This window comes from Lithobates pipiens, unplaced genomic scaffold, assembly GCF_037356315.1.
Source record: "Lithobates pipiens isolate NorthernLeopardFrog02 unplaced genomic scaffold, aLitPip1_a1.2 Scaffold_18, whole genome shotgun sequence".
In the NCBI taxonomy this organism is placed as follows: Eukaryota; Metazoa; Chordata; class Amphibia; order Anura; family Ranidae; genus Lithobates; species Lithobates pipiens.
This window is the reverse complement of record NW_027507758.1, coordinates 220,630,221-220,651,134: the sequence shown is the minus strand read 5'-3', so window position 1 is coordinate 220,651,134 and position 20,914 is coordinate 220,630,221.

Here is a 20,914-nt window from a genome sequence, read left to right as displayed (position 1 = left end):
TGAACCAATGAATTACTTGTGCTTCACTTACCTGCTGCCCTCTTCAGCAGCTTATACTCTCAGTTTATTCCCCAACTGTTCAATTCAGCATATGGAAGTGAAAGAAGTACCGTAATGTGTAAGCAACAAATCACAACTTAGCAAAGGAATGAGACATTGTATATAACTTATAAAGAACTGCTTCTAATAAGGTATTGAAATATTGAGTATTACATAGAGGTATGAGGCATTTTATGTAACAGAGAGACGTGAGATAACACATATGATGGAGAGGCAGAAATCACCCATGGCCAGTTAAAAGCTACACTGAGAGAAATTAGAGGTGCAGTATTTGTTGTTGTGAATTAGTGGTTTTCTTTTGGCCAGAAAGAAACCCAACTGCACATACTCTTATTATGTTCCTATCCATAGGAAACCATGTTAAATGGACTGTAGTGTGTTACTGCAAAACTGAAAATGCACTAAAAAACGCATAGGTGTGAACCAGGCCTTAGTGAACTTTCTTTTGTATACAAATGGGTGGAAACGTCTTTGGAATTTGGAAAAGAGGACATAAAGTTCTTGAAGTTCAACCCTTGGCACGAAACCTCACAGTATACAGTATATACAGTAAATATCTGTTAATTAATCGCAATTAATTTTGTCCTAAATTGTATTCCCACATAATCAGGTTGAAAAAAATCAATCTATTTTATCCGAAAAAAACTCCTGGAAATGCCTTGTAAAGATATTTCCAAACAATGTAGCTTTGCTATTAGTTTGTTCCAGTTAAACTAAGCCCCTCAGCCTCATGGCATCCGTAGCTTGTTCGCACCTTAGTCCTGTCTCTACTTTTCTATGCATTACACTCCCAGCTCTGCTGAAGTGCTCTCCTTTCATGTCAGAAGTAGAGAAGAGAATTGTAGTACGCCAGGCCTCCCCTGTGGCAGGTTCATCAAATATAAACATGAAAGTAAAGCTGGGGCCTTTAACCGCTTAAGGTCTGCCCCACGTACATTTACTGCTGCAGGGTGGCCCTTAAGCGCAAAAAAATTGTAGGCGCTATAACTTTCGCGCAAACCAGTCGATATACACTTATTAGGATATTTTTTACCAAAGTTATGTAGCAGAATACATATTGGCCTAAATTGATATAGACATTTTTTTATTTATTTTTTATTGAATATGTAAGAATGTAAAAAATATAGTTTTTTTTTCAAAATTGTCCGTCTTTTTTGTTTATCGCGCAAGCAATAAAAACCGCAGAGGTGAGCAAATACCACCAAAAGAAAGCTCTATTTATGGGGAAAAAAATGTATTCGGGTACAGTGTTGCACATATGCTCAATTGTCAGTTAAAGCAATGCAGTGCAGTATCGCAAAAAATTATCTGATCAGGAAGAGAGTAAAACCTTCTGGAGCTGAAGTGGTTAAATTTGATGTCCAGTTTTACTTTCACGTTAAATAGTTTGTTTGGGCCAAGCTGGTCCATGGAAACCATTCCCTACACTAGCATGTGTGCCTGCAGGACATGCTGTATAAACTGTATGTAGTCTCAACTACAATACATACAGTATACAGCACTGTGTTCAGGGTGTGAGATGAGACCTTTCTGTCTCACACCTGGAACAAATTAGTGTCGGGCTGAGCAGCGCTCAGCCATTTATAGGCACACAGTTTGGCCACATTTTTACTGCCCCCCCTAAGCACTCTCACCTAAGCTGCAAAGACAACAGACAAGGGAGTACCCATGCCATGAGTGCTATGCTTTGCATTGCCAATTATACTCCAGTTGTACAGGGTACTCCAGTGGTCAGCATCGCCTGCTGAACGTGATTCAGTCACCTAAATGGGGCCATACTACAATCACCCTTCAACTATGTACAATGCTTGTCAAATGCCCTCTGAAGAGTGATCCACAGAGGAATGCCCTTCAGTGGACACTATAAGTGTAAACATGCCCTTACACATTTGTTATTTTCAGTTTGCGTATAGATCTGTCTATGATCCAAGTTTCTTTAAATGCAATAGACTACCAATAACGAACACAAGCAACCAGGTGTGCAAAAGTACACGTATAGTACTATATATCCAAATGTAATTCAAATAATTTTATTAAATTATTAATTCAGCAGTAATTCTGACTTAATTATCCAGTGCACAGCTATTTAAGGTTAAAAGATTAAGACCAAATTCCCAACATAAGGGCTTTAGAATCTCACCTAAATGTGCTTAGCCCTTTTTGTGGCCTGTCTTGCATAATTGAATGGTGAGTGTTGTGTCAGTTTTTTGACTGATCTGCAGGGTAATGATGATGGCATACACTCTCTTATGCTACGCAATCACATCAATTACATCAATTGCAAAAGGGTCATGATAGTGATTTACAAATACCTCAATGGTGATCCAAGCATAGGAAAAAAGCTATTCAGTCTCAGGGGGTGTAAGGACACGGAGCCACACAATGAGACTGGAGGAGAAGCAGTTTAACCTTAAGTTGCGCAGGGTTTTTTTCATTGTCGGGGTGGTAAGGATGTGGAATTCTCTTCCACAACTGGTGGTGTTATATACAAAATCCTAAAGGGAGGGGGGGGGAGGGCTGGAGGGTAACCAACCCCGGGACTTTAATTTTTATTTATACACATAACAAAAATAAAGAGACAGACATCGATATAGAAATATAATCATCTTTATGTTTGTTGCTAACTGGTGGTGTTAGCGGGTAGTATTAATATTTTTAAAATTACCTTTGAGCATGCATCTTAAAGAACACTACATACAGGGATATGGGAAATAATTATAGACACTGACACACATACACCTACACAGGCTGAACTGGATGGACTATTGTCTTTTTTTAACCTTAACTACTATGTAACTAGGTAAGAAGGCTTTATATCCAAAATGGGGGTATACGCATTGAAGGGACCCAATGCTATAGATTAGTCTATTTATTCACGTTCCATATTAGTATACCTGTTGTGATCCACTGCTATTGCTCTTACCACAAGAAAACTGTATACAGCCATTGGAATATCTCCTGTATATTCAACTTATAAACCTCACTGAATTTCTGGAGTTCAAGTACACTGTACCACAAGGTAGTTCCATAGTGGCATATCAAACATGTAAGCTACTTTGCCAGTCTGCTCATACACAAGGACGCAGAGATGCCAGACCACATGTGCTCCAATGCATTTCTTCCCCTAGTGGGTTTTGAAAAGAGGGCATGGCCTCCATTGATATCACTGGTGTTGCAACTAAACTAGTTCTGTATGCAGAAGCATATCCAGATGAGGCACTGTACATTACACTCCGTTTCCCTGTATTTCATTCCAGAGCCAGACATTCCGGTAATTAATTCTATGCAGAGGAAACAGCACCATTGCATGGTAAAAGGTAACATTAGACTGATGCTAGCCAAATGGCCTTAAATATGAACGTCTCCAAAGCTTTCAGCAGTAGTGCTCACCACTACCATACACATAAACAAAACAAAAGCTAGTTTGGACTTGTTTTTAAAACTACTATCAGCATCAACTGATCATTTAAAGAAAGAATTTGAGTCCATATATCTGGATTAGCAAATCATATCCAACTAAATGGTTCATATTATATTATCTATAATATGTAATTAAAAAACCTGCATTGCCATTCAAATATTTAGTGTATTTAGCGAGACAGGTTACTTCCCAAATCGGTGTAACTCTGCTTACAAGAAGATTTACAAAAAGAGTTTAAACTGAATAGCATCATTTATCCCTGGTTTTTCAAATGCCTTTAACTAATAAATCTGTATATACTTTATTTGTAGGAGGCATTTATCCTAATCTCCTTCCCCTCTTCTTCTTTGTCTGCTGCTCCTGTGTATTCTATCTAAAACAAAGAAAATGAGTCCATCAATTCTCCTATTGTGTTTTTGATGCCTCTGGGCTGGCTAGCCCAAGGCAAGAGGAAGGTTTCTGAGGTGGATGGGTGCTGTCTCCGGTCTGGGAGAGACCCAGTATACTTCAAGCATTCCAGGGGAGGACTCTTTAGAAGAATACCACATGTGAGGTTGGTTTCTTAACAAGAGCCTGGAAGGGCTGAAGTAACCGAGAGAATCCGGTCTTGGGGATATCGCCAAGTGGGCTGAAAGATCCAGGTTTCCTACAAGTGTTCTACAGCTTAGTTTCCCTACGTGTTCAGCTACAACATCGGTGATAAAGACTGGTCCTGAGTAAGCACCTTGTTGGCTGCTAGGCCTTGTGAGAGAGGGACTGTCCAACCTGAGAGCTCATCCACCTGCGAATGGCTATTCTCTGGATGCAGTCAAAGTAAGCAAGTTCCTTAACGTTTATAGACTTTGACATTGAGAGTACCTGAGCTTTCCTTTCCAACCCTCTGATCCCAAGTTAAAAGACTGTTCAATGGTTGACGTTTGCAAATAAAATCCATTCAAATTGATCTATTGTCAGTCTCAAGTTACTAGGCCATATACCACGGGACATACCCTAGACGTGTCACAAGGAGAACGAAAGGTAACGGTAAGCCCAGAAATAGCCAGCAGCTGCTTCGGGGGTTAGTACTACATGTGGGGGCTCGTCTGGGATTTTACCGTTACCTCGCAAAAGAAACTGTACACGTGGTAAAGCAAGGACAGAGGGTTGTGTTTTGTAACTGTGCCATCGGTGCCATCTTTACTCAGACTTTCACTTTCAGGTGCGTAAGCATGGTAGGAGCCCTTGCCAAAAAGCACATGAAGTTGCGTAACCTGAGCACCTTAGTGGGAGGAGTCTGAGTTGTTCTTTCCTGCACAAGGCACCGTGTGAGAGTGAGTTGTGGAAGGAGGAAAGACAAGTCCACATTTTTCTCGGAATTGGAGAAAAAGTTTTTGAGGATGTACCGTGCTCCGGGTGTGCAACCTGTGCCAGGACCCAGGATGCCTCTTGGAAGGGGTCCTGCAGGAATACAGCTGCCTGGTACCATGCTCACAGACATGGGCATTTGCTTGCTTCCGCAGGGGCGGTTCGTACTCTACATTACTGGAGACATCGAAGGCCTGGGTATGTTGTGCGGGAAGTGCGACGGCCTGGTCGTTAACCCCCAGCCTTTCTCCAGATGCAGGAAGTGTGGAGATTACACTTTCAAAGTGGAGCAGTCAGTCACACTACCAAAGGTCTACCGCATGGACTGGACCACGGGCGTGACAAACGAGGAGTTGGCCATTTTTGCCCCTTCAGTAAAGCCTTCCACTGCAGTGACACCTGTTGTTACTGACATCCCCGAGGGAGATGCTGCTACGTCTGTTAGTGAAACCGCTGAGGAGACCACTCTGGAGCAGATGGACACTGCTTCTACTACTGCTACGGAAATTACTATGCCTCCTTTGGAGAAAGTGAGGCACAGAAAAGTCTTCCCGGAGTCAACGTAAAGCTCCGCCACCGAGTCCGGCTGGATCCAATCGGCGAAAGAAGGTTGCTTCGGAAAAGAGTCTGACCATGAGTCCACTTTTAGTTAACTACTTACCGGCAGAAGAATACAGAGATACGGAGTTAGAATTTTTGTCAGATGTTGAAGATGATGACGTTTTGGGGACATTGTCAGAGGAGTTGTTGTGGGCTGGAGGGGATGATGTAGCCGCCACTTGTACAGACTGGCTAACTCTAACATCAGGGGATGGAACGCCGAGTGCGGAAACACCCATCACAGTAAATGTGACTCTCCCTAAACCCGTGAATTTGCCCACACTGAAAAGGGACTCTGCCACGTTGGTGCAATGGTCCTCAAACTCCTGCATACCACCCGGGGAAGGAAGTGCCCGTGCATTGCCGAGACTTGCAAGGTCACAGAGACTCCTTCATAAGAGAGTAGCTAATGAGTACGGGTTGGAATTCCCCTATGTTCCAAGGGACATTATGACTGTTATTGAAAAGAACCTTGAGGCCTGGTACGAAGACGATGTTTGGAGCTATTTAAAAGTACCAAAGCTGCTACGGAAAAGGACCTTTTCAACTGAGCTTTATGAGCGGTTTGTCGGATGCTTACGGCATTCGAGTTACGGTCGGCACATCTATGAGGACAAAGTTGTGATCTAAAAACAAATGTATGAAAGTGGTGTTGCGCTCCTTACTGAAAGTGCATGATTCAATACGGACTGTGGAATATACTTTATATAATATAGTTAATCTGTTTATAATTTTATTGTTATATATATTTTTCTCACTCACGGGATTACCAGATATTTGCACACAGAGTGGATTAATATATTTTTTGCAGTGCATGATTTAATGCGGACTGTGGAATATACTTTATATAATTTATTTACTTTTTTATGATTTTATTGTCATATATATATTTTTTCCTTGTTGCACCTTTTGATATTAGATTATTGAGTGTTTTTTAATCACGCTGCAGATCCTGCTATCACTGCAATCTGTGCACTTTGGATTTATTATATATCTACCCGAGCACTTGTATGCACTTTATTGAATGCACCTTTTGATGCTAAATCATGCGTTTATAGTTTGTAGGAATATTCACTTTTAATTTTTTATTTTTTTTTTTTATTTTTTTTTTGTACATTGTGTACTTCACATATTTACTGCTATATTTATTTAAGGAGCGCAACACCACTTTCATACATTTGTTTTTACTCACTCAGGGGAGGGTTTGAACCCCTGTCGGTGCTTTGCTGCAACCATAATCTTTTTTGTTTGTGTATTTTCCTTTTTCTATAATTACTGTGGCGCGAGGGTAATCTTTCTTTACATATAAAGTTGTGATCTGCAGACCGGATAAATCCCCTTATCATCCCCTCCAAGAGCTTGCATACTAATGATGTTAGGCTAACTGGTCTGTAATTCCCAGGGATGTATTTGGGCCTTTTTTAAATATTGGTTCTAGATTGGCTTTTCTCCGATCAGCTGGTACCATTCCAGTCAGTAGACTGTCAGTAAAAATGAGGAACAATGGTCTGGCAATTACTTGACTGAGTTCCCTAAGTACCCTCGGGTATTAATGTTAAGTTTGTCAAGTCTATTTCTAATTCTGTCCTATGTTAGCCATGAGGGTGCTTCCTGTGATGTGTCACGAGGACAAACACTGTAGTTTTGGTTACTGAAGCCTACCGATTCCCTCGTGAAGACTGAGGAGAAGAATAAATTCAATACCTTCGCCATCTCCCCATCCTATGTAATAAGATGTCCTTCCTCATTCTTTATGGGGCCAATATGGTCTGTCCTCCCTTTTTTACTGTTTATATACTTAAAGAATTTCTTGGGATTTTTTTTTGCTCCCCTCCACTATGTGTCTTTCGTGTTTTAGCTTAGCTGCCCTAATTGCACCATTACATATCTTGTTGCATTCTTTGCGAAGTTTGAATGCTGATGATGATCCCGCAGTCTTGTATTTTTTGAAGACCTTCTCCTTTTTTTAATATACAATAAAGCCATCCAGTGTTAGCTCTTTTAAATTTATTTCCCAATGGGATGCACTGGCTAATGCCCTTATTTAATATGCTATTAAAGCAAACCCATCTCTCCTCCGTGTTCTTTGTTTCTAAGATTTATATCTTATAGCAAGGTTCATAGTTTAGGGAAGTTGGCTCTTTTGAAATTCAGTGTCTTTGTGTTCCTATTTGTGTGTTTTATACTGAAGCCAATTGACCTATGATCATTGTTTCCTAAATTGCCCCATATTTCCACATCCATGTTCAGGTCTGTATTGTTGGTAATCAGTAGATCTAGTAACGCCTTGTTTCTTTTTTTTTTTTCTAGTTGGTGCATCTACCATCTGGCCCATGAAATTGTCCTACAAGATATTTAGGAACTGGCGAGCGTTAGACGAATGCATGGTTCCCTCTGCCCAATCTATGTCTGGATAATTAAAATCCCCCATTATGATAACACTTCCCATCCTTGCTGCTAATCCAAATTGTGATAGGAGGTCCGTCTCTCCCTCCTCCCTCAGATATCTCTGGACCATATCACTTTTGAGCAATTGTGGATCATTTGGGGCTGTGTCACTACCAGCCCCATTATGGACATAAGCTCCCCCATGCTCCTTTGTATACACAGAGCTGAAGAATTATTTAATAAATTTGCTTTCTCTTTGTCCCCAGTCACCCACTATATATTATTTTGTAAATAATATACCCTAGACGTGTCACAAGGAGAACGAAAGGTAACGGTAAGCCCAGAAATAGCCAGCAGCTGCTTCGGGGGTTAGTACTACATGTGGGGGCTCGTCCGGGATTTTACCGTTACCTCGCAAAAGAAACTGTACACGTGGTAAAGCAAGGACAGAGGGTTGTGTTTTGTAACTGTGCCATCGGTGCCATCTTTACTCAGACTTTCACTTTCAGGTGCATAAGCATGGTAGGAGCCCTTGCCAAAAAGCACATGAAGTTGCGTAACCTGAGCACCTTAGTGGGAGGAGTCTGAGTTGTTCTTTCCTGCACAAGGCACCGTGTGAGAGTGAGTTGTGGAAGGAGGAAAGACAAGTCCACATTTTTCTCGGAATTGGAGAAAAAGTTTTTGAGGATGTACCGTGCTCCGGGTGTGCAACCTGTGCCAGGACCCAGGATGCCTCTTGGAAGGGGTCCTGCAGGAATACAGCTGCCTGGTACCATGCTCACAGACATGGGCATTTGCTTGCTTCCGCAGGGGCGGTTCGTACTCTACATTACTGGAGACATCGAAGGCCTGGGTATGTTGTGCGGGAAGTGCGACGGCCTGGTCGTTAACCCCCAGCCTTTCTCCAGATGCAGGAAGTGTGGAGATTACACTTTCAAAGTGGAGCAGTCAGTCACACTACCAAAGGTCTACCGCATGGACTGGACCACGGGCGTGACAAACGAGGAGTTGGCCATTTTTGCCCCTTCAGTAAAGCCTTCCACTGCAGTGACACCTGTTGTTACTGACATCCCCGAGGGAGATGCTGCTACGTCTGTTAGTGAAACCGCTGAGGAGACCACTCTGGAGCAGATGGACACTGCTTCTACTACTGCTACGGAAATTACTATGCCTCCTTTGGAGAAAGTGAGGCACAGAAAAGTCTTCCCGGAGTCAACGTAAAGCTCCGCCACCGAGTCCGGCTGGATCCAATCGGCGAAAGAAGGTTGCTTCGGAAAAGAGTCTGACCATGAGTCCACTTTTAGTTAACTACTTACCGGCAGAAGAATACAGAGATACAGAGTTAGAATTTTTGTCAGATGTTGAAGATGATGACGTTTTGGGGACATTGTCAGAGGAGTTGTTGTGGGCTGGAGGGGATGATGTAGCCGCCACTTGTACAGACTGGCTAACTCTAACATCAGGGGATGGAACGCCGAGTGCGGAAACACCCATCACAGTAAATGTGACTCTCCCTAAACCCGTGAATTTGCCCACACTGAAAAGGGACTCTGCCACGTTGGTGCAATGGTCCTCAAACTCCTGCATACCACCCGGGGAAGGAAGTGCCCGTGCATTGCCGAGACTTGCAAGGTCACAGAGACTCCTTCATAAGAGAGTAGCTAATGAGTACGGGTTGGAATTCCCCTATGTTCCAAGGGACATTATGACTGTTATTGAAAAGAACCTTGAGGCCTGGTACGAAGACGATGTTTGGAGCTATTTAAAAGTACCAAAGCTGCTACGGAAAAGGACCTTTTCAACTGAGCTTTATGAGCGGTTTGTCGGATGCTTACGGCATTCGAGTTACGGTCGGCACATCTATGAGGACAAAGTTGTGATCTAAAAACAAATGTATGAAAGTGGTGTTGCGCTCCTTACTGAAAGTGCATGATTCAATACGGACTGTGGAATATACTTTATATAATATAGTTAATCTGTTTATAATTTTATTGTTATATATATTTTTCTCACTCACGGGATTACCAGATATTTGCACACAGAGTGGATTAATATATTTTTTGCAGTGCATGATTTAATGCGGACTGTGGAATATACTTTATATAATTTATTTACTTTTTTATGATTTTATTGTCATATATATATTTTTTCCTTGTTGCACCTTTTGATATTAGATTATTGAGTGTTTTTTAATCACGCTGCAGATCCTGCTATCACTGCAATCTGTGCACTTTGGATTTATTATATATCTACCCGAGCACTTGTATGCACTTTATTGAATGCACCTTTTGATGCTAAATCATGCGTTTATAGTTTGTAGGAATATTCACTTTTAATTTTTTTTTTTTTTTATTTTTTTTTTTTTTGTACATTGTGTACTTCACATATTTACTGCTATATTTATTTAAGGAGCGCAACACCACTTTCATACATTTGTTTTTACTCACTCAGGGGAGGGTTTGAACCCCTGTCGGTGCTTTGCTGCAACCATAATCTTTTTTGTTTGTGTATTTTCCTTTTTCTATAATTACTGTGGCGCGAGGGTAATCTTTCTTTACATATAAAGTTGTGATCTGCAGACCGGATAAATCCCCTTATCATCCCCTCCAAGAGCTTGCATACTAATGATGTTAGGCTAACTGGTCTGTAATTCCCAGGGATGTATTTGGGCCTTTTTTAAATATTGGTTCTAGATTGGCTTTTCTCCGATCAGCTGGTACCATTCCAGTCAGTAGACTGTCAGTAAAAATGAGGAACAATGGTCTGGCAATTACTTGACTGAGTTCCCTAAGTACCCTCGGGTATTAATGTTAAGTTTGTCAAGTCTATTTCTAATTCTGTCCTATGTTAGCCATGAGGGTGCTTCCTGTGATGTGTCACGAGGACAAACACTGTAGTTTTGGTTACTGAAGCCTACCGATTCCCTCGTGAAGACTGAGGAGAAGAATAAATTCAATACCTTCGCCATCTCCCCATCCTATGTAATAAGATGTCCTTCCTCATTCTTTATGGGGCCAATATGGTCTGTCCTCCCTTTTTTACTGTTTATATACTTAAAGAATTTCTTGGGATTTTTTTTTGCTCCCCTCCACTATGTGTCTTTCGTGTTTTAGCTTAGCTGCCCTAATTGCACCATTACATATCTTGTTGCATTCTTTGCGAAGTTTGAATGCTGATGATGATCCCGCAGTCTTGTATTTTTTGAAGACCTTCTCCTTTTTTTAATATACAATAAAGCCATCCAGTGTTAGCTCTTTTAAATTTATTTCCCAATGGGATGCACTGGCTAATGCCCTTATTTAATATGCTATTAAAGCAAACCCATCTCTCCTCCGTGTTCTTTGTTTCTAAGATTTATATCTTATAGCAAGGTTCATAGTTTAGGGAAGTTGGCTCTTTTGAAATTCAGTGTCTTTGTGTTCCTATTTGTGTGTTTTATACTGAAGCCAATTGACCTATGATCATTGTTTCCTAAATTGCCCCATATTTCCACATCCATGTTCAGGTCTGTATTGTTGGTAATCAGTAGATCTAGTAACGCCTTGTTTCTTTTTTTTTTTTCTAGTTGGTGCATCTACCATCTGGCCCATGAAATTGTCCTACAAGATATTTAGGAACTGGCGAGCGTTAGACGAATGCATGGTTCCCTCTGCCCAATCTATGTCTGGATAATTAAAATCCCCCATTATGATAACACTTCCCATCCTTGCTGCTAATCCAAATTGTGATAGGAGGTCCGTCTCTCCCTCCTCCCTCAGATATCTCTGGACCATATCACTTTTGAGCAATTGTGGATCATTTGGGGCTGTGTCACTACCAGCCCCATTATGGACATAAGCTCCCCCATGCTCCTTTGTATACACAGAGCTGAAGAATTATTTAATAAATTTGCTTTCTCTTTGTCCCCAGTCACCCACTATATATTATTTTGTAAAGGGCCTGCATGCTCAGACCTGACCTTTTTACTATTAATATATTTGAAGAATTTTTTGGGGGTTTGTCCTACTATCTTTTGCAATCTGTCGTTTGTTTTGAATTTTTGCAACCTTGATTTCCTTATATATGATCATTACATGTATCATTTACATAGTTACATAGTTAGTAAGGTTGAATAAAGACACCAGTCCATCCAGAGTGAGTGTCTACAATTGTCCCTATCCCTGTACATTGCACACTCACATCGGTTCTTACCCTCAAGGATCCAACAATACAAGGTCCCCATTCATATACTAGGGCCAATTTGGGACAGAAGACAATTAGCCTACCTGCATGTCTTTGGAGTGTGGGAGGAAACCGGAGTACCCGGAGGAAACCCACACAGGCACAGGGAGAACATGCAAACTCCAGGCAGGTAGTGTCATGGTTGGGATTCAAATCAGTGACCCTTTTTACTGCTAGGTGAGAGTGCTAACCACTACACCACTGTGCTGTCCTATTTAGTGCTGAACTTATGTGATTTATAAATTTATTGTGGTGTCAGCAGCTTTATTTTCACCCATTTTCTCTTTTGATTGCTCATTATATAAGTACGATGTATGGTTGCTGGCACCAAAGGCATAGAATCTAAAAAATATGCAGATCAAAATGCCTTCCATGTCATTGTCTCCAGTTACAGTAGTGCCGATACAGATTAGTTAAAAGTATACAATTGAATGTTTGAACTGGCCTGAGTTTGTTTTGACAGCTCAACACACAAAGTAAAAAGCAGTGATAAGGGGTTATATTTACAAAGTTGCTGGGTCCTAAAAGTATTGTGTCCTTTAAAAATCATGGCTGCAATACTTTGTAAAATGGAAAATGGAAATTAAATTAATGATAAAGGCACACATTAATGAACTTTATGTCATTTGATGACAGGATAGCCAATCGTCCGTAATGTCTGTGAATGACCGTTACGGATATCCACCTTTCGTAAAAATGTTGAACCTACAGTAGTCCTGCCTTTGCGCTGCCTCCTCAGCCAATGGGAAAAAAATGTACCTGCCCCCTTTATTTGCATTACTAATAGGAGGTGCTGGCAGCTGGAGCATTTGTGTGTGTGTGTTTGTATGCTGTATGATCCATGTGTTCTCACTACCGTCCAACAGAAGTCGATCTCGACATTCTGTTGAATAGACTTGTGGAAAAAAAGCCACTTGATCAGCGGCTGTATGCCAACTATTCATCAACGTCTGTAGACAGGAGAAAACTACCCATAAAAAACGAATTTGTAGCCAGCTCTTAAGGGCGACTTCACACTGCCTGGATGTGGTCCTGCTGTGCTTTGGACCAAGCACAGCTATCCTGGGGTTTAGTGCAGGCTAGCTACACTTTCCCATAGACTTTTAGGATTTCCGGTGGTTTATGGTACGATTTCTGAAACTGCACCAAAACCGCAGGGCCTTGTGGGTTAGCTGCCATTTAGCAAAAGCACAGCGGAGCAGTGCGAAGTCACCCTAACTGCGCATCTGCAGTTACGGACCTAGGCGAAGGCTGAACTGCTCAGTTCATCCGACGATCGGGCAGCGCGGTCGGTCTAGGTGCGTGTCTGTACTTTGACTTCATGATACACATCAGGTGTGGCTCTTATTCACATGCCCCACTGCCCAATGTGAGGCCAAGCCCAGCCGTTCATCATTTGACCGGCTCCGGGATTGCGCATGCGCAGTTCAGAGCCAGCGACAAGCGGATTATTAAAAGCCTTTTCTGCCAGCCGGCTACCACACCAAGAACCAAGGTGAAAAGATGAATGTAATGGAGCACAGCTGTAAAGTGACACTATGTGGGCACTGATGTAAGGCATATCTCCCAAATGCGACTGATTTGGAGGGACTGTCCCTGATTTGGAACAATGTCCCTCTGTCCCTCTTCCCTCCTCATTTGTCCCTCATTTTAGTCTGATCTATATACTTGTATATAAAATGCACTATTTATCTTTTAAAAAGTGTTTCCCAGTGCTAAACCTTTCATCCAATTTTTAAATTGTGCATTGACAAAAGCTAAAAAAGGATTGGTAGTGGTAAAATAATTAAAAAAAGCACTAGTGGGTTTAAATAATCTTTTTTTTGTATAATTTTCCCTTTAAGGGGTGTGGCAGGTTGTGTGTCCTAAGCCTACACACTTTTGCTGATAGGTGTCCCTCATTCCCACTCTAAAATTTGGGAGGTATGTGTAAGGTGGCAATCTGGAGGGGCTGATCTAAGGTGGGGCTCTGATGTAAGAAGGGACTCTGCAGACTCTGAAGCACAGGGAGAATGTTAGGGACTTTGATGTAAGGTAAGATGCTAATGTGATGTGGCACTCATCCTGACTGCTGCACTCCATATGTTTTTTTTTTTTTACCTATTCCTGACTCTGCATTCTAAACATTATGCTGTTCATAGATCTGACCAAGGTGTTCATTGTCAGACATCCCAAGTCTCCCACAAGTTGCAGGAGTCTCCCGTATTTTGGCTGCGGCTCCTGGACACCCGCGAGTGCCACATGATATCCCGACTGTCAGCCACAGCAGCCTGAGCCGCTCTCTCCTCCCAGCCAAGGGAGGCAGCGGCATCACTATGGGGATCAATTGTACCAAAGCAGGTACAGCACGCAACTTCCTATGTGTCCCAGACTGTTACTCCACCCTCCTCTCGTAACCCTCCAGCTCCCCCAATCACTGAGCACCCCACCCTCCACCAGTTCAGTTCAGAGAGAGTTAGGAAGCCGGGGCAGCTGTGTGGAGGGAGCTTGTGTCGGATTCAAACAGAGGGAGAAGTGAGTCCAGGAGCAAGTGAGAGAGACCTGGTCATTGTGAGAATGGCATTCATTACTGTTATACACTGCAATGTCTTCTCTGGTTCACAGTGCTGTGTTCCCGTTCTCTGTGTGCTTCAACACAAAGCCTGGTGACCATGCAGGTAGCCCCTGAGTGGTGTACACACATGGTGGGAGCATGGGAGCTATAGAGGAGTGCTGGTACCTGGGATGCAGGTGAATTAATTAGGTGGGAAATCAGGGCTCTGTTGCCTGCAGCCGCGGAAGTCCAGTGAGGGCCTGGAATCACCCTCTAAAGGTGGATCGGAGTTGCGGCCTAGCGATTCCCCTGTGAATAAAGAGGACATCGGAGGAGAAGAGACTGCTGAAACCTGTGACCTGGCCAGGGACCTGGCAACTGTAATTACTACCATGCAGGAGCCAGTCAAAGTCCCTGAAGAGCTGGCCAATACTAAGAGCTTAGTCATCCCAGTCCAGAGGGAACCAATGTCAGAGGAAGGAGTGTCTTCAGGTGAGCTGAACATGGAAAGTGAGGACCGGTCATTGATTGGGGTTTCCCCACAGTTCAGACTGAGTTCCAATCTCTGGAGAGATTGGGTGAGTGGTCATCACCCAGTGAGAGTTCAGAAGAGGAGTGGGAGACTGGGGAATCCCAAGTCCTTGAAGGGGAAGATGGACCAGAGCCAGTTTTGAGTTCTGAAACAGCCGCAGGAACCTTGAACAGCAGCAGGCAGTTTTTCTTAGGCAGGCCTTTCACTAACAGACCAAAGAACCTACCTACCATCAGTGGGTCATGAGGGCTCCAGATGCCTGCATTCTGTCGGGAACAGGAAATCCCAGAGAGTTACAGAGATTCTCCCATTTCCAGCAAGAAGTGCAGAGGAGGGTAGCCCTAGAGTGGGGCCTGGACTTTGCACATGTCCCTCCCCAGATTATGGACATTGTGCAGAACCCCTGGGAAAGGTGTCAGGATGACGGAATCTGGGACTTTTTGCATGTCCCTAAGCCACTGCAGGTGTCGGAGAGTGAGGTCTGGGCCCCTTTTAAAGACATTTGGGGTGAATGACTTTTAAGATCTATCTAAGGGACCGAGTACTTGTGACCAGGGTGGGTCAGCCCACGCATAGCTACTCAGTGTCCAGAGAAGAAGAAGGAGGGAACCAGAAGAGGTTGCTTGAACCTCGCTTCTACGCCTAAAGGGGCAGTGAGGAGCCACAGCATGCATAGAGAGCCACATGAACTGCTGGAAGAGAAGCAGAGTGTGTCTTTTCTTTTCTTTGCAGGAACAAACCAGCTTGCCACCCTGTGTGCCTAACAGAAGGACTTCCCATTGCATGGGCATCTGGGTGAGGTTTGTTCCCACTTTACTCTTTCAAGGAACCTGTTTGTTCTGGGAGGGGCCCCTCCCATCAGGAATTCCAGTAGAGGACTGTCCACATTGTGTATATGTTTTTCTTCCCTATTGTTTCTGTTAGCAGGTTATAACCCCCTCCTGACAGAACAAGACAGGAAAAAAAATGTGTGTGCTTTTTTTTAATATTTCTGTTGGCAGGATGCTAAACCCCTCCCAACAGAAATAATGTACAGTGCGTAGTTAGGTGTAAGTGTAGGATGTGTTTTTTTTTGTCTTCTTTTTAGGATCTTCTGGGATAGGACAGCTGGAGACAATAATTCTTGCGAACGGAGTATCTTTCTCAAGGGAGAGGTTCTCTGGTCCAGATGTGTATATACTGTTAGCTGCAGGAACCTGTAGTTAGAAGTGCCTTATCCATTCTGTACAGATGTAAATCCAAAGACATGCAGGTAGGTTAAATTGCTTCTGTCCAAAATTGGCCTTAGTATATGAATGGGGACCTTGGATTGTGGGCTCCTTGAGGGTAGGGACCAACGTGAGTATGCAATGTACAGGGATAGGGACAATTATAGACACTCACTCAGGTTAAACTGGATGGACTGGTGTCTTTATTCAACCTAACTAACTATGAAACGAACTATGAAACTATGAAACTATGAAATACCTATCAGAAATGTATACCTCTATTTTTGTACGTAATTTATTTGTACAGTTCCCCATTCAAGTTGTTTCCCTTTTCCCCTTCCATTTTATCTTTTGGAATGCCCTTGCTCCTGGGCCCAGAAATTTTTTTTGTAAATTTTCTCAGCTGAGGGACCAGCTGGATTCTGGTGGGGGGTGAATGTAGCACCCTCTACTTAGGTAGGTTAAGATTTTATTAGGTTAAGATTTTTTTTGGTGAGTGCAGTTAAATTTAAGCAGGCCTAGTTGGAAGCTAGGACTGTTTGTTTTATTCTGTGTGGGCTGGGAGTGGTTCAGAGCAGCAGCTGTGACTCACAGACAACATCACTCCACGGTTACCTCCCTCTTGCTTCTTCTTGATTATAGAAGAGGAGGAGGGAAAGTGGGGAGAAGCAGTCTGGGGTGCCTCAGAGAGACCTGACCAATCCCCAACCAGGATTGGCAGGAGGCAGGCCTCTTTGAAATACCCGGGGTCAGCCCAGCTGGGGAGGAGTTGTCGGGTGGAAGAACTGAAGATGGAGTGCTAGGCTGTTTGGGGCCTTGGAGGATGCTCCCCAGTCTGGAGGGGGGTGACCTTGGGCCTGAGACTCGGGTGCAGGGAGGATCCTTTCAAGAACACATGGAGAATCTCACCATAAGGCACAGAGAGGAGTCAGAGAGGACAGCAAGTGCTAGTACTGACGGGCAAGTCTTCAGGAGGAAACCAATGGTTTGCAGCCATGAGGGCTGGTGAGTAACATGGGCATTCGGGAGGACTGGAGAGGCATGCCAGAGAGGACTGAGAGGAAACAGTCAGAGCTGGGTGTGGAGCCAGTGAGCTGCAGCCAGGAGGGCTGGCAGGGCCTGAAGAGGACTTACTGGGAGCAGTAGTCCACCATAGGACAGCTAGCAATAAAAGACTTCCTATTCCTATTTTTGCTACATTAACCTCCCTGGCGGTATGATTCAGTCCGGTTTTAGGTGCTGAAAGTGGTACAATTATTTTGCATGGAAATTTGGTGTTTTATTTTGTAGTCCTGTAATTCTTAGGAATAACTCTCTTAAATCTCTTCAAACCAGAGTCTAGCGGACATCCCGGGTATGATAACGTTTATAATATAATAAAGAATAATAAAAATTATTCAATAATGTAATCAAATCCTAAAACACTGAAAAAGGGACATGTTTTGGTTGCTATGGGCAATCTCCAAATTCCAGGCAGAAAAAACAGTATTTATAATATAAAAGTGCATGCAGGGCACTGCACAGACCACTAGGGACAAAGGGGGTGTGTCATTTTTAATACAGCACGGTAATCTGTAAGATTACAGTGCTGTGTGTGTTTTGTGTCTTTTTACTTTTTTGAATTTGCCGCCGTTCTCCGCTCCCGTGCGCCGTAACGCCGCAGGGAACGGAACTCGGCGGCATTCGGCACTGTGAATCGAGCGGAGGACAGCTCGATCACACAGCGCGGGGGACATCGCTGGATCCAGGCGACAAGGTAAGTAACTCTCCCTGTGTCCTCCCCTGCATCCAGCGATGCGATCCCGAGTCTGGCTCGGGGTTACCGCTCCTATCAGTAAATTCCTAACCCGAGCCAGACTCGGGATTACCGCTAGGGGGGTTAAAGGGACCCTCAGTCCCTGCCTGCAAAAGGCAGTTGCTGAGGCCTCACAGAGTTAGAGTTGGGCCTAACCACATGCTAGCTGTGCCTGGAGTTAAGTGATGTGTTGGAGAGAGAGAGTGAAAGAATAACAGTCTGCAAGCAAGTGAAGTGCTGGAGGAGACTGGAGTAAGCCAAGTGTATATAGTTGTCCCAAGTGATCGATATACAATCAACCAATTGCTTTTTCTACTGGGAATCCCATATATTGCTATCCAAGTTCAAATCCCTCAATAAAAATAGAAAACAATCACATGGACTGTTAATTGTCTCAAAAGTGACTGGTAAGTGAATGCCGGGCTGGGCAGGGTGACAGATGGGCCACAACTTTCAGCAGCCCCCACTGGGGTACTGCTACAGTTGTTTCAACTGTATTAAGCATGGACTGAAGTAATTAAAAGGTGTGCATGTTGGGGTCTTGGCAGGTTCCTAAAGAACCCGAGTCTGTAAAAACACAATAGAGTTTGTGTAACACCACTACAAGGAGTTAACCTACAAGGCTAAGAACAGGAGGTAGTTTCTGTGGATAACCGAAAGTAAGAACAGCTACAGTAACCAGTTGTTGGCGTGGTACCTGATTAGATGAGGTAGTGAGGGGGTTTGTGTTCTCTCTACCTTCCTAGCTGTCTATCTACTCCAGTCACCGGGCAATACTATCTAAGGCCTGATCACTAGGTACGGGAATAATGAGTTAACAAGCATGCATGGAGCCTGCTATGTGCTCAGGGGGACTCCATTCTGTTACTGGGAGTGAGGTAACAGAGGTACACTGAACTGGTGGAGTGGGTAATGGCTTTGCATGTCTCTTCGAATGCAACAAATATATCAGTTCAAGTTTTTAGTGACATGGAACAAACACCTTAAGGAAACACCCCACACATTCACTATAAACAAATGGCCCATCTCTGAGTCGGGGACTACCTTAATGTTTGATTATGCACATCATCGCAGCATCTGCTTGGTCCCGGGCTTTGGTGAGCACACCCATTACACGTGCTACTCAACATGTAATAGATGCAGCCGATTCTGCCCGAACACAGTTTACAATGCTTCACTAGTGAACGGCCACAGGAGCAATTGTTATAGATTGCTTACTGTTTTCATTCAGAAAAGGAAGAGGCTGGTAAATATGACACTGTTCCCCACAGCAGCTTCTGGCGGGGGGGAGAGGAGGAAAGCCGGAAGCGCTGCGGAAAGGGGGGTACACAAGGGGGCTTGACAGCAGGATGGAGGAGAGCAGTTACTGGAATGGTCAATGCACATGGGGTGATTAGGGTGTGCCCACCTGTGGACCCTCTAGGATTTAGATTGTGGAAATTTATAATGAGAAGTTGCCACAGTAGTCATTATTATAGATTCAGGTACCTCAGAAACAGATACTGGAACTGATGGAGGAGAGCAGATACTGGAACGGTTAATGCACATGGGGTGATTAGGTTGTGCCCAAGCACACCAGGCAAAACCCATGCACATGCCTCTGATACCCTGGGATTTAGATTGTCGAATCTGATGACCAGGGGTTGCCACAGTAGTCATTATTATAGATCCCGGTGCCACAGAAGCAGCTGGAACAGATACCATCTTAGAAATCAGCTGATCTGGGCAGACAGGTTTGGTCATGATTACCCTTTAGTACAGTGGTCTCCAAACTACAGCCATTTGCTTGACTTGATCCATCCATTGGAGCATTATTCCTTCCACTGACATCAACAGTGGGTCATAATTCCTCCCACTGACACCAATGATTGGGCATAATTCCTCCCACTAATACCAACTGTGAGGATCAAGGTATAAGAAAACCAAGATGGTTGACAGTATGTTTTACTAAATGCTTATCTTGTCTGTTTCATTCTCAGTATCTTAAAGCGGTAGTAAACCCGCATTTTTTTTTTTTTTTTTTAAAAACCTGCAAAGCAAAAGGCATAATGAGCTAGTATGCACCGCATACTAGCTCATTATGAAATACTTACCTTAGAACGAGGCCCCGACATCTCGCCCGATCCACGCCGAGGAAGCCGACATGCTCCCTCGGCGTCTCTTCCGGGAGACGCGCGGGAGATTTAAATCCGGCCGGACGAGCGCTGCCGGATTTTCGCGGAGAGAACCCCGAGGGGAATACCGAGGGGAATATCTCCTAAACCGTACAGGTTTAGGAGATATTTTTTTTACCTACAGGTAAGCCTTATTATAGGCTTTCCTGTAGGTAAAAGTTAAAAAAGTGGGTTTACTTCCACTTTAAAGACACATCATCCTTAAGTCCGGGTGGGTGCAGTCACGTACACATAAGAGGAAACCTTATCTTAAGGACCATCTGCCACATCAGCTCTAAAAGCAGAAGACGCCTAGAGAATTGCCTTTTATGGAAATTGTTGTTGTGTTTCAACATTCCTGAAGCCTGTCTTTTGTGTATATAAGAGACCTGTGTTAATAAAGAGTCTCAGAGTTGGGTGCAGTCTTCTGAGCAGAAATACTGAGAACTTCTTTCCGTGTCTCTTTGCTTAGATAAGAACTCTAATAATAATTGGGAAACGGTAACATAACTTGATGAGTAGGTGACTTGCTGTAGTCACACCTAACATTTTGGCGCCCGAACAGGGACTCGCTGAAGAAACTACAAGAGGCGAACGAACATAAGGACGGAACGAAGAGGTCGGGCACATCAGGAACCACAGACAAAACCTGCGCAGGT